The sequence below is a fragment of the Chiloscyllium punctatum genome, chromosome 1 (assembly GCF_047496795.1).
Source record: "Chiloscyllium punctatum isolate Juve2018m chromosome 1, sChiPun1.3, whole genome shotgun sequence".
NCBI lineage: Eukaryota > Metazoa > Chordata > Chondrichthyes > Orectolobiformes > Hemiscylliidae > Chiloscyllium > Chiloscyllium punctatum.
In genome coordinates this window covers 91,307,772-91,321,422 of record NC_092739.1, presented here as the reverse complement: position 1 = coordinate 91,321,422, position 13,651 = coordinate 91,307,772, and the positions used below count along the sequence as shown (strand labels likewise).

At 38.4% G+C, this 13,651-nt stretch overlaps 1 long non-coding RNA gene across 1 annotated transcript in view; it reads left to right on the top strand.

Annotated features, from left to right (window-relative positions):
• The window catches only part of LOC140482382 (uncharacterized), a 30,692-nt gene extending 23,149 nt beyond the window's left edge, over nucleotides 1-7,543 (top strand). The window contains exons 3-4 of the long non-coding RNA XR_011961717.1: nucleotides 5,509-5,625; nucleotides 7,457-7,543. This is a non-coding gene — a long non-coding RNA (uncharacterized lncRNA). The remainder of the gene's footprint in view (nucleotides 1-5,508; nucleotides 5,626-7,456) is intronic.
• The last annotated feature ends 6,108 nt before the right edge of the window (nucleotides 7,544-13,651 follow it).

Below are 13,651 nucleotides of genomic sequence, written 5' to 3'. Positions count from 1 at the left end.
ATGAACCTGTACTCCAAGGTCTCTTTGTTCAGCAACACGCCCTAGGACCTTACCATTAAGTGTATAAGTCCTGCTAAGATTTGCTTTCCCAAAATGCAGCACCTCGCATTTATCTGAATTAAACTCCATCTGCCACTTCTCAGCCCATTGGCCCATCTGGTCCAGATCCTGTTATAATCTGACGTAACCCTCTGCGCTGTCCATTACACTTCCAATTTTGGTGTCATCTGCAAACTTATTAACTGTACCTCTTATGCTCGCATCCAAATCATTTATATAAATGACAAAACATCGAGGACCCAGCACCGATCCTTGTGGCAATCCACTGGTCACAGGCCTCCAGTCTGAAAAACAACCCTCCACCACCACCCTCTGTCTTCTACCTTTGAGCCAGTTCTGTATCCAAATAGCTAGTGCTCCCTGTATTCCATGAGATCTAACCTTGCTAATCAGTCTCCCATGGGGAACCTTGTCGAACACCTTACTGAATTCCATATAAATCACATCTACTGCTCTGCCCTCATCAATCTTTTTTGTTACTTCTTCAAAAAACTCAATCAAGTTTGTGAGACATGATTCCCCACACACAAACCCATGTTGACTCTCCCTAATCAGTCCTTTCCTTTCCAAATATATGTACATCCCGTCCCTCAGATTCCCTCCAACAACTTGCCCACCACTGAGGTCAGGCTCACCGGTCTATAGTTCTAACCTCCAGTCGTTCGGCACCTCACCTGTGACTATTGATGATACAAATATCTCAGCAAGAGGCCCAGCAATCACTTCTCTAGCTTCCCACAGATTTCTCGGGTACACTTGATCAGGTCCTGGGGATTTATCCACCTTTAACCATTTCAAGACGTCCAGCATTTCCTCCTCTGTAATATGGACATTTTGCAAGATATCACCACCTATTTCCCTACAGTCTATATCTTCCATATCCTTTTCCACGGTAAATACTGATGCAAAATATTCATTTAGTATCTCCCCCGTTTTCTGTGGCTCCACACAAAGGCCGCCTTGCTGATCTTTGAGAGGCCCTATTCTCTCCCTAGTTACCCTTTTGTTCTTAATATATTTGTAAAAACCCTTTTGATTCTCCTTAATTATCTTTGCCAAAGCTATCTCATGTCCCCGTTTTGACCTCCTGATTTCCGTCTTAAGTATACGCCTACTGCCTTTATACTCTTGTAAGGATTCACTCGATCTATCCTGTCTATACCTGACATATGCTTCCTTCTTTTTCTGAACCAAACCCTCAATTTCTTTCATCATCCAGCATTCCCTATACCTACCAGCCTTCCCTTTCACTCTGACAGGAATATACTTTCTCTGGATTCTTGTTATCTCATTTCTGAAGGCTTCCCATTTTCCAGCCGTCCCATTTCCTGCGAACATCTGCCTCCAATCAGCTTTCGAAAGTTCTTGCCTAATACCATCAAAATTGGCCTTTCTCCTATTTAGGAGAAAGTGAGGACTGCAGATGCTGGAGATCAGAGCTGAAAATGTGTTGCTGGAAAAGTGCAGCAGGTCAGGCAGCATCCAAGGAGCAGGAGAATCGATGATTCGGGCATGAGCCCTTCTTTCTCCAATTTAGAACTTCAACTTTTAGATCAGGTCTATCCTTTTCCATCACTAAATTAAACTAATCCCATTTGCCAGCATTTGGCCCAAAGCCAGCTAAACACTTCCTATTCATATACCCATCCAGATGCTTTCTAAATGATGTCATTGTGCCAGCCTCCACTACTTCCTCTGGCAGCTCATTCTATACACACACCATCTTCTGCATGAAAAGGTTTTCCCTTAGATCCCTTTTAAATCTTTCCCATCTTCCCTTAGATCTATGCCCTCTAGGTTTTTCACTTCCCCACCCTGGGGAAAAGACCTTGTCTATTTACCCTATCCATGCCCCTCATGATTTTATAAACCTCTATCTGGTCATCCCTCACCCTCCAAGGCTCCAGGGAAAATAGCCCCAGTCTATTAGACACAATTTACCACATATTGACTATCCCTAATCAGTCCTTCCCTTTCCAAATTCTTATAAATCCTGTCCTTTAGAATCCCCTCCAACAATTTACCATCGTTGACATCAGGCACACAAGACTGTAGTTCCCCTGTTCCTTACTATCTTTCTTAAATAATGGCACCACATTAGCTGTAAACACAGGCAGTGGGTCTCCACTTAACTAGCAGTTATCACAAACATGTGAAATGTCTAGTTAAAATAACAGTCTAATATCTTTTCATTGACCGTTTTTAAGAAAAGCCAATCCTGATCTTCAACATTTTAAATACTGTAAATCAATTGTTGCACAATCCTTCTAAAGTCAAATTCATTTTTACATTAAATATGAACCATCTTATAACATTTTGAAGATAAGTACAGGTATAGAAGCAGGCATGATGAAATAGTGGTGTGAGGGCCTGAATCATTTGTGATATGAACACTGCGAACAAAGAATAAATGAAATGAAGAATGAACATTGTAGAATAGGTACAACATTAAAATTGAAGGTGCGTAGGTATTAGAGTTCAATAACTGACTCCACTGTGCAGTTGTACTATTCACAGCAAATGTCTTCCTGATTCTTCCAAACTAGAAAAGAAAGAGTACAATCATTACATTAAAAGGCAAAGTCATGAAAGGATAAGATTAAGCACATCAATTCTCATACAAAGTGTATTAGCAGTAAGCTTTTGGAATTAGAGTTGCTTAAAATTGGGGAAACATTGGCACATTTCCATCTGCTTGCAGAAGTAGATCTTTTAAGCTGAGAAGGAATATTACCAGTGATCATTATGGAATGACAATAACCTTGGTACCATATAATATCAGACAAAAGATAATAGAAGGATATTATATTTAAATGGCAATGATAAGAATAAGAATGTAATAATCAGAAAGGATCAATGATAGTTGGCTCACAGTACAGACACAGAAAATATTAAGTGTTAAATAGGCTGTCATTTATTTTATGAACACTATGACTATAATGAATTCAAATATATAACAAACTTTATTAAGAGAAAATGGGACATTTTTAAACATAAGGGACCTTCCCGCAAGTGTCTCTCCCAGCCTTTCCAATACACCATGGCCCCTTTCCTATTACCTGCCAGCCTTATCCTGACAAGATCATGGACTCACTTTGTTCTTAAGCCTGTTCTATCATTTAATAACTTCACAACTGATGTAATTTCAGCCTTAACTCCAATATCCTGCCTGATTCTATATCTTTGACTCACTTGTCAATCAAAACTCTATCAGTCTTGAATATATTCAATGACTCAGCCTCCAATAGCCAATGTGAAAGAGAATTTCAAACACTGATGGCCCTCTAAAAGGAATAATTCTTCATAACTAAATGGGAGGCCACCTTTTTTTCAACTGTGCCCTCCAGTTGTAGGTTTCTCCATGAGGAGAAATATCCACCACCATAATCTTATCAAGCCCCTGAAAATCTTATGTTCAGTGAGCGTGCCTCTCAAATTTGGTTAAAAATCACACAACACTAGGTTGTAGTCCAACAGGTTGAATTGAAAGCATTAGCTTTCGGAGTGCTGCTCCTTCATCAGGTGGTTGTGATGAAGCTAGTGCTTCCAATTAAACCTGTTGGACTATAACCTGGTGTTGTATGATTTTTAACTTTGTCCACCTCAGTCTAACACCAGCATCTCCAAATAATTTCAAATCATTGGAAATTCCAATGTATATAGGCCATAACTGCTCAACATTTCCTCATACAACAAGCCCCACAAACCAGAAATCAACTTCACGAACCTTCCTACAACTGCCTCCTTTACAAGCATGTTTGTCCTTAAATAATGAGACCAAAGTGGTATACAATACACTCGGTATGTACAATTCCCTATACTGTGGTAACAAGATTTCCCTGCTTTCTATATACTTCATTTTCTTTACAATAAAATGTGACATTCTAATTTTCTCCCTAAATGTTTGCCGTACATGGATTTTAAATTCTTCTGATTCATATAATGGTGCAATACAATGGCACCCAGACACTGAGGAGTTAGGAATATTCTGAAAGGGAAGTGGTAAATGTTTGACATCAAATGTGATTTCAAATGTCACTATTAGATGCTGTATTGTGGTATAGGTGTGTTATTTTTAATGCAGTGATTCATCATAGGGACTTGGCCTGCAAAAATATATCAGCCCTCATATTGGCCATGAGTTGTCATGCATGTCTGTATGTTTTTTGTTGAAGGAAGCGCTATAATGCCACAATGCATTAAAACGTTTTTTGGAAAGTCTTGTAAACCATCAGTGTTGAGTTGTGCTGTAATTTTTAAAAAAAATCTGATGGCTCTGGCTGTTGGATAGACAATGTTTATGAAAATTGAAAGAAACTCATCTGCACCTGTGCTTCTCCATTAATTGACAGACATTCTGCTTTCAAATGGAGATGGAATACCATTTTGCATTATTGTTTCAGGCAATGTTAACTGTTATGTGAAAGGGACCACACATTTTTTTTCGTTTTTGGGCTATGTACTGAGAAATGGAAGTTAAACAATGTTATGTTGTAAAATACTAGGAATTATGAGTAATTGAGCCCAATTGAGTATTTAGATATGTGCGATGGCTTTTGGAATAGCGTGATTTACAGCATGCACTTCCCAATTAGGCCGTAACATATGCGTGCTGTTAGCATGATGAACGCTGCACTATGTCAATATGTTAAAGCAGTATCACAGGCAGAAAGGGACAAGGAAGAATGGGACTGTCATATTAGTGAGGAAAACAAATGAAAGGTATAAAAAGGATGGGTTAGATGATAAAAGAGGTCTTGACTATTCCCAAATTTGTCCAGTTAATCGGGAAATGTGAGAGTAATTATGTGCAACACAGTTGTATCCAAAAGCAGTGCAGAGAGTAGACATAACAAAGTTAGTCACACCATTTAATGATACCTGTGAGAACAAAGCAAATGTTTGACAAATTCTCTCTGCATGATATGGATATAGAAAAGACCTACAAGAAAACCGTATTGCCTAGGTCTTGAGAAACTGACCCAAGTTCAGAAACAACTTCAGCACTTGTTGGAGCACAACTTGATTGAACCCACTCTAACCCAGTTAGAGTTCCTCAGTTATGCTAGAACCCAAGCTTGAAGAGCTAACACAGGTTACAGAAAAGTTAATGCAGTGACCAGATCTGACTCCTCCCAGATTCCCAACTCTAAGGCTGTATTGATCAAGTAGGAATTGGCACTTGCAGAATAAAAATACACAGGCTGAAAGGATACCTGGTAAGGTACCTAGTTAAAAAGATCATCTTTGCTTATACCAGCTGGCTTATTTCAATCCCAGTTTATGTCATTTAGGTAGTGAAATGCCCCAGCTCTCAGGGTGAAGTTATGAGTATACAAAATTCTCAACAGCACAGTATATTTAGATAATATGGTAATATACAATGGCTATGTATACAAGTTTCTGGACAAATCTAAAAAGTCACAGTCTGCTGATTTTGTGGTATAGGAGAAAGTGAAGACTGCGGAGTTGATAAAGCATGGCGCTGGAAAAAGTACAGCAGGTCGGGCAGCATCTGACGAGCAGGAGAGTCAACGTTTCGGGCAGGATGTTTCTAAAACTCAGGTATCCAAGGTAGATAATGTTGTGGGTCAAGCCTAGAACAACAAAGCTTTGCTGGATTTCTCTATTCCCATGTCTGAACAGAAAATAAGACCATTTTTGGGGATGTATAGGCTGTTTCACCCCAAACCTGATTATTAAAGCTGCCCCACTGACAGACTTGTAACAGAAAATATCAAAGATAATGCAGTCCAGTGAGGTGCCTAACAGCTTTCAAGAGATGGAAAGGTATATTAACCATGTGAAGCCAACACTGGCAGCTCCAAACCTTAACCAAATCTTTAAAGTAGTAATTAATGCTCTTGATCTATAGCTTAGTACCAACTTGCTCAAAGATCAAGGATCAGTGATTGTGAGACTAAATGAGAATTTCTCAAGAAAATTGAACACCGGTCAAAATAAATCCTACCTCGCAGAAAGGAAAATGCTGAACCATGTGATTTTTACTAGTCTCAAGCTGTTTGAAACATACATCTGAAAGGGATATAGAGAAAGCTTAATCTATACTGGTCACAATCCCTTAAGGTTTGTGGAGAAAGTTAAGCCCAAAATGCATGGCTATTCTACTTTGGCAATCCTGCCACCCAGGTTACCCAGACTGCAAAATAATGCGATAGCTGACATGAGAATAAAACCTAATACAAAATTGAAGATGTCTTATCGAAAAAAATTATTTTAGCCAGCACAGGCTCATCTCAATAATCTGTAGATAATGGAAACACAAGTAAGTGAGTTTTAAGTATGAATATGCATCTATGATTTTTTTAAAGACAACCTTGTAATAATGTGCAAACATAGTAGCATATAGTTTTGTGTGGGGAAGGAATAGTGAAACCATGATTCATATGAAAAGAAAAGTTTTTGAATTTACTAGCTTGGGAGTCCGAATTGAATTTTAAAAACTGAAGCCAATTTGCTATAATTTGAAATCAGAACAATGACTGCATATTCTGTATTTCAAAGCCATTGAGGTGGAGATAAACTGTTGACAAAGCCACACCAAGAACAATTACCTTGAAGGAGTGTAAATGGGGGCCACCTCCTACCCCATTAACAAAGCAACCTGATAATCACCTGGATACTCAAAAGGGTGGGGACAAGCCCTTAGATGTAATAAGTGCAATTCCCCTGATGAAGAAGCAATGCTCTGAAAGCTTGTAATTTTAAATAAACCTCTTGGACCAGGTATTGTGTGACCTCAGACTTTGTCCACTCCAGTCTAACATTGGCATCTCCACATCAGGTATAACCTAGTCATGTAGCCCAGATAACTGGAATCTACAAACCATGCCCATATTTGGATCATTGGGCAGCTGAAGAGAGAAGAGAATCTGACAAGTGAGCTAACCCTTTGTGTTTTAAGCACCAGTTTTCTCTGCAGATCAATGCATAAGCAAAAGCAATATTGAAAAGAAATAAACTTGAAAGGGTTCTCTTTACCTCCATCCAACTTTCAGGTTTTGTACTGCTTGTTGTTTAACCGTTCACATGTCGCAGAGTGAGCAAAGAATTAACTTAGCAACTGGTTTCTCCAGAAAAATAGATAAATCAACCGTCAACATCATTATTGCTTTGATACAGAACTCAAGAGAATTGCCAAGGTAAGCTGAAACCAAACAAGTTGCCAATGTTGAAGAGCCAAAAGCCCTATAACATTGGCAAACCTTAAGTGGCTTAATCTAACATCTCTCTGTAACTTATTGGTGTGTATGCGCACGTGTGTGTGAACTTTGAGTGTTAACATGTACAGGAATGTTGTGCTACGTTAATATTTTTCTTATTTGTTTTTAATTTTTAAATTAACTTTATTTTTATTAACTATTATTCTTCTTAGATCTGGTTAAGTAAAGTCAAGTGTGGAAGGTGCATTTGGAGGATATTCATGAAGGCTTCTGTAACAGCACGTTCCGCAACCGCTAGCATCTAAAAGGACTAGGCAACAAATGTATGGAAATGCCACCAGTAAATTCCCTTCCAAGCCACACATCATCCTCAGTTGGAACTATATTGCCATGCCTTCACTGTCATTGGGTCAACATCCCGGAACTCCTTCCTGACGGTACTGTATATGTCCCTACACTCAAATACTGCAGTAGTTCAAGAAGGCAGTTCACCACCAACTTCTCAGGGTAATTAAGAAAAGGCAATAAGTATTGGCTGGGTCAGCAAAACCCACATCTATGAATGGTTAATAATGCAGAATAAGTACAGTTTTTTTCAAATGCTAAAACAATGATATCTTTATCTGTCTTTTACAGTCAGTGTATGTTGTTAAATACTCACTGAATCGACAATCACATCATCTCAAAGACCTGCTGCAGCCATCCTCTCCCTTCACATCTGATCACAGCACTTGCCTAAAGGGTCCTTTAATGTAAAATAATTAAATAATCTTGTTGCATTACCCTTTACCATATCTAAATTAGCCTGAACCTTTGTTAGATCTAATATTTATTGTTCTAAGAAACTGTCCCAAATACACTCTATGAATACAACCCCACTGCTGCCTTGACCAATTTGTTTAGTCCAACGTATATTTAGATTAAAATAACTCACAATCATCACAGTACATTTCTCACAAATTCTCTTTGTTTCCTAATATAGCCTCTATCTTAGAGTCTAGATACCATTAGGCAGCTTAAAAACTACTCCCACCATTGATTTATGTTAAGTCTTATCTCCAGCCAAACTGATTTAACAAATTGATCTTCTGATACAAAATGAGAGAAATATTAGCATATGTTGTCGGGACAACAAGCTTTAAGGGAATCAAGAGGAGGTTATCAGAAATGTCTTTATAATGTGGGTTGTTTGAGACATGAGAAATGTTGAGACAGAGACAGACCACTACAATTATAAATAAATACATTCTTGGAACAGAAGAAGATACAGACAGTTGGGAGAGAGCACAATAGTGAGACTAATTTTTGATTTCTGTTTTAAGTGTAATTATACTGGACTTAATGGCCTTCTGTACTATAAATCTTTATGCTTTGACTTAATTTGGTATGATCAAAATTCAACAAAGCAGTTCAAGGATTTATAAAGAATTATCAATATGGCTTTAGAAGAAATAAATTCAAATATCTGAGCTCTACTTACTTACTCTCTATGGACTGTATGAGTTTATAATCCAATCCTGCCTGTATATGGAGTCCATGCTATCATTATTTTGACTCTACAAATAGAAAGTATCAATCTTCTTTTCTTTCTCTGTTCCTGTATTTCTTTTCCATCATATTCCATAAATACAGGCGTATTCAGATCCTGTCATTTACTAGAGAGAGATCAAACTAATTCCAGTCAATAATGTCACTAACTCAGTGAATGGCAGATTATAAAGGGTTTACAAGATCCTTAGACATATTTATCTATGTCAATGCACACGTGTAATCAATTATCTATGTTTACTTTCACCACGTTACAAAAGATTGGTTTTATCATTGGTTTTGTTTTTTTTAGCATTTTAACCTGTATTGTATTCATGTAAGTTTGCAAAGTTCTCAAATAAAAAGCACAAATCACAGAAATATTTAAAGCAAAGTTTGCGTTTTTTTGTCAGAAATGTAGAACATAGCTGTATCCCCAATTAGAATTACCATTCTCACTTTCTGTGTTCTCACTGGGTTAACCAGACAGGCAAAATTATGGTAAATCTTTTGCATTTTGCTTCTGTACTACATGCTACTATGGAAACATGAGTTGAAGGGATTGAGGTGGTGAGTGAAAAGCTGCAGATCTCCATGTCAGCTTAGTACTAGATTGAAACTGATTTGGTCTGGATTTTTAAAAAATTTATTTTCTACTTAGGCATGTCTTGAGATAAAGATTGCATCCATAACCTATGTACATTATATTGGTGACAATATTTCAGCAGAATAGTTCCTTCTATATCTATGGTTTGAATTCTCAAATCTGTTAAACTGGAAGTGTTATTAACATATTTATTTCAGCAACATATTCGAATTCCCCTTTCTCAAATAATCTTTTTTAACTTTTTATCTTTTGCAATAGTTTTACTTTCAAACATGCAATTACTGTGATGATTTTCTACTTTCTATTGAAGAGCAAAAAAAACTCACTTCTCTTTGATGGTATAATTAATAAGTCTATCCATAGGAGCATTTTCAAAAAAACATCTGCATCGAAACCAGTCATGTGAATGAAACATAAAATGAAAATTGGCGCTGTATGTATTTGTGCTATTTATCAATCTTGACTGTGGGAAGTGTGCATCTGGAGATAGTTAGGCCATGTAAATACATTTACAAGCTGGTTAAAATATCACTTTACTTGCAATTTTTCAGAATAGACCATTATTTTTCCAGATTTCAGTATCTATTATTAACTGTTCTTTCAAATAATTACCCTTTAGTGAAGGATAGAATCAATCTAATTTAGAAGCCAATGAGGAGAAGACTATTCATTGCAAACAGAGAGCACTTCTACTTCACCATCAATGAAATATGTTCATTGACTGATCAAAAACCCTTGGGTTTGCTGAGAAGAATTTCGACTGATAAAACTTGCACTTCTAAGCTCAACTTACATTCTCAACCAGCAACAAGACTTAGTTGATGTCAACAGGTGAGTTTTAGCAATCCTTGAGCCACTATATACCAAACTTGTCAAAAGAGAATGTTCAATGCCATGTTAAAAGTAAATCTTTCAACAAGTCATGGAATATGACTGAGGACAAGTGGAAATATGGTCAGGATTGTATTTTCACAGGATGGGAGCATCACTGGCTATAACAACAAGCATCGTCTGTTCCTAATTATCCTGAGAAGCCAGTGGAAAGCCAGATCCTGAAGTGCGTGCAGAGGATATGATGTACACACGTGTGACTGCTGTTAAGAAGGGAGTTCCAGGATTTTGGGCTAGTGAAGTAACAGCGATACAGCTCCAACTTAGGATGGTTCGTGGCTTGGAGGGGAACTTCCAGCTGGTGGTGTTTCCATGCATTTGCAGTCCTCATTTATCTAGGTGATAGAGGTTTTTGTCTGGAAAGTGCTGCAGAAAGAGACTTGGTGAGTTGCTGCATTATATTTTATATGAAGTATACAGTGGTCTCTCTGTGTGAAGGTAGTGGAGCGAGTGAATGTAATGAGTGATAGATAATGTAACAATGAATTGGTGAATGGTGTCAAGATTCTAGTGTGTTATTGAAGCTGCATTCATCCAAGCAAATGGAGGCTATTCCATCACACCCCCGATTTGCACCTTCTGCGTAAGTTGTAATGAGTTGGGAGTTGCGTTATTCAGCTATGTTGGTCCAAGTTAAGCAATACTTCAATCTAAAATAATTGTTTTCAGGTTGCTTGGAAACATTGTGGGCTTTTGGTTGGCTATCTGACATAAACAAGAATAAGATTTGCTAGTCTGTACTTAAGTAGAAGTAAGGGTAAAATAAAAGCAAGGGTTCATATTCTTTGCGTTAAGCTCAGGTCTGTGATTTGCACATCCTGCAATATGTGGGAAAGCCTAAACATTCCTGGTGGTCTGGGTGACAGGTGTGCAGGAAGAGCCTGCAACTGGGTTAACAGGGGGATTGGAGAGTAGTTCAGAGAGAAACTATGTTGGAAATAGAAATGAAAATGCCAGTAAATATGGAAGACAAAGAAAGCATAAATAGATAAAAAAGAAGTAAATTTAACAAGGCTAATTTGAATATGTTTTAATGCAAGTAGCATGAGGAGATACAATAGATGAGCTAAGGACACAGATATTGGAGTATGGTATCGTAGTTAGGATTGAAAGATGAGGAGGATTGAAAGCTCAACAATCTTGGTATTAGAGAATATTCAGATGAGAACAAAATGGGGATAGAAAAAGAGGGAACATGCAAGATTGATTAAGAAATCAATTATGGGAATGAAGAGGTGGTGAGAGAACCTAATATTTCAGATAAATGCGAGGTGCTGCATTTTGGGAAAGCAAACCTTACCAGGACTTATACACTTAGTGGTAAGGTCCGAGGGAGTGTTGCTGAACAAAGAGACCTTGGAGTGCAGGCTCACAGCTCCTTGAAAGTGGAGTCACAGGTAGATAGGATAGTGAAGAAGGCATTTGGTATGCTTTCTTTTATTGGTCAGAGTATTGAGTACAGGAGTTGGGAGGTCATGTTGCAGCTGTACAGGACATTGATTAGGCCATTGATGGAATATTGCGTGCAATTCTGGTCTCCTTCCTATTGGAAAGATGTTGTGAAACTTGAAAGGGGTCAGAAAAGATTTACAAGGATGTTGCCAGGATTGGAGGATTTGAGCAATAGGGAGAGGCTGAACAGACTGGGGTGGTTTTCCCTGGAGTGTCAGAGGCTGAAGGGTGACCTTATAGAGGTTTACAAAATTATGAGGGGCATAGATAGGATAAATAGACAAAGTCTTTTCCCTGGGGTCAGGGAGTCCATAACCACAGGGCATAGGTTTAGGGTGAGAGGGGAAAGATATAAAAGAGACCTAAGGGGCAACTTTTTCACACAGAGAGTGGTACATATATGGAATGAGCTGCCAGAGGAAGTGGTGGATGCTGGTACAATTGCTACATTTAAGAGGCATTTGGATGTGTATATGAATAGGAAAGGTTTGGAGGGATATGGGCCGGGTGCTGGCAGGTGGCAATGGATTGGGTAGAGATATCTGGTCAGCACGGACAGGTTGAACCGAAGGGTCTGTTTCCATGCTGTACATCTCTATGACTCTATTTGAAAATAAGCCCATGGGTGGGAAAGAAGGAGCGGGTGTACTTTGGAAATAGATTCCATCATAGAATCCCTATGGGGTGGAAGCAGGCTATTCTATCCATCAAGTTCACACTGATTCACTGAAGAGCCTCCCAGACCCACCCCATCCCTATAACCCTGCATTTCCCAAGGCTGATCCACCTAGCCTGCACATTCCTGCTCACTATGGGCAATTTAGTATGGCCAATCCACCTAACTTCACATCTCTGGACTGTTTGAGGAAACCAGAGCACCCAGAGGAAGCTCACATAGACACAGGAACATGCAGACTCCATACAGGCAACCACTCGAGGTTGGAATTGAACCCAGGTCCCTGGCACTGCGCTCACCATTGAACTACTGCGCTACCCATCATAACGCAGTTAAAGTTAAGATTATTATGGAAAAAGAGAAGAATGGGCGAGAAGTAAATGTTCTAAACTGGGGAAAGACTGACTTTTACTAAAATAAGATACAAATTGGTACAAGTGAACTGGGTGCAGCCACTTGTAGATGAAACCCTGTCATGCAGATGGAGGCATTCAAAGATGCAATGTTGAGAGTACAAGAAAAAAAAGTTTCTGTTAAGACAAAGGATGGAACCAAGACTGGAGAAGCCTGGATGGGGCCTACAAATTAAAATGAAAACAACAAAAAAAATGTTAATGGCAGATACTGGGATTCAGTATGTCAGAACATCAAAGTGAGTACAAAATGTACTAGGGCAGGGTGTTGTGAGCAGGGGATCTTATAGAAAGGAAACTAGGAAAGCTAAGTCAGTGAATAAGAAAGCATTGGTTGGTAGAATAAAGCTGAAAATGTGTTGCTGGAAAAGCGTGCAGTCCTCACTTTCTCCTGGTAGAATAAAGGAAAACCAAAAGATTCTTTTTAGAAACCATATTTCTATGTAACATGAGAGTAACTATAGGGAAGGAATAGTACCCATTAGGAACTGTAGAGATAATTAGTGTGTGGACCTGATCAATGTAGGCACAGTCTTTAATGAATACTTTGCATCTGTATTCACAATTTTAAAAGATGACATATGTATAAACATTAGGGTGGAGAACTGTTGAATATTAAAAGAAATTAATATGAATAGAGATGAGTATTCTTAAATCTGTGGGCCCAGATGAAAAGTATCCCAGCTTGCTGAGAGAGGCAAAGGGAAAGATATCAGGGGCCCTTGCAATAATTTTCAAATCCTCTCAAGCTACAAATGAGCAGTCAGAGGAATAGATATTGTCCCAATAGTTAAAAAAGGGAGCAAGAGATAAAACAGGAAAATATGTCCAGTCAGTCTAA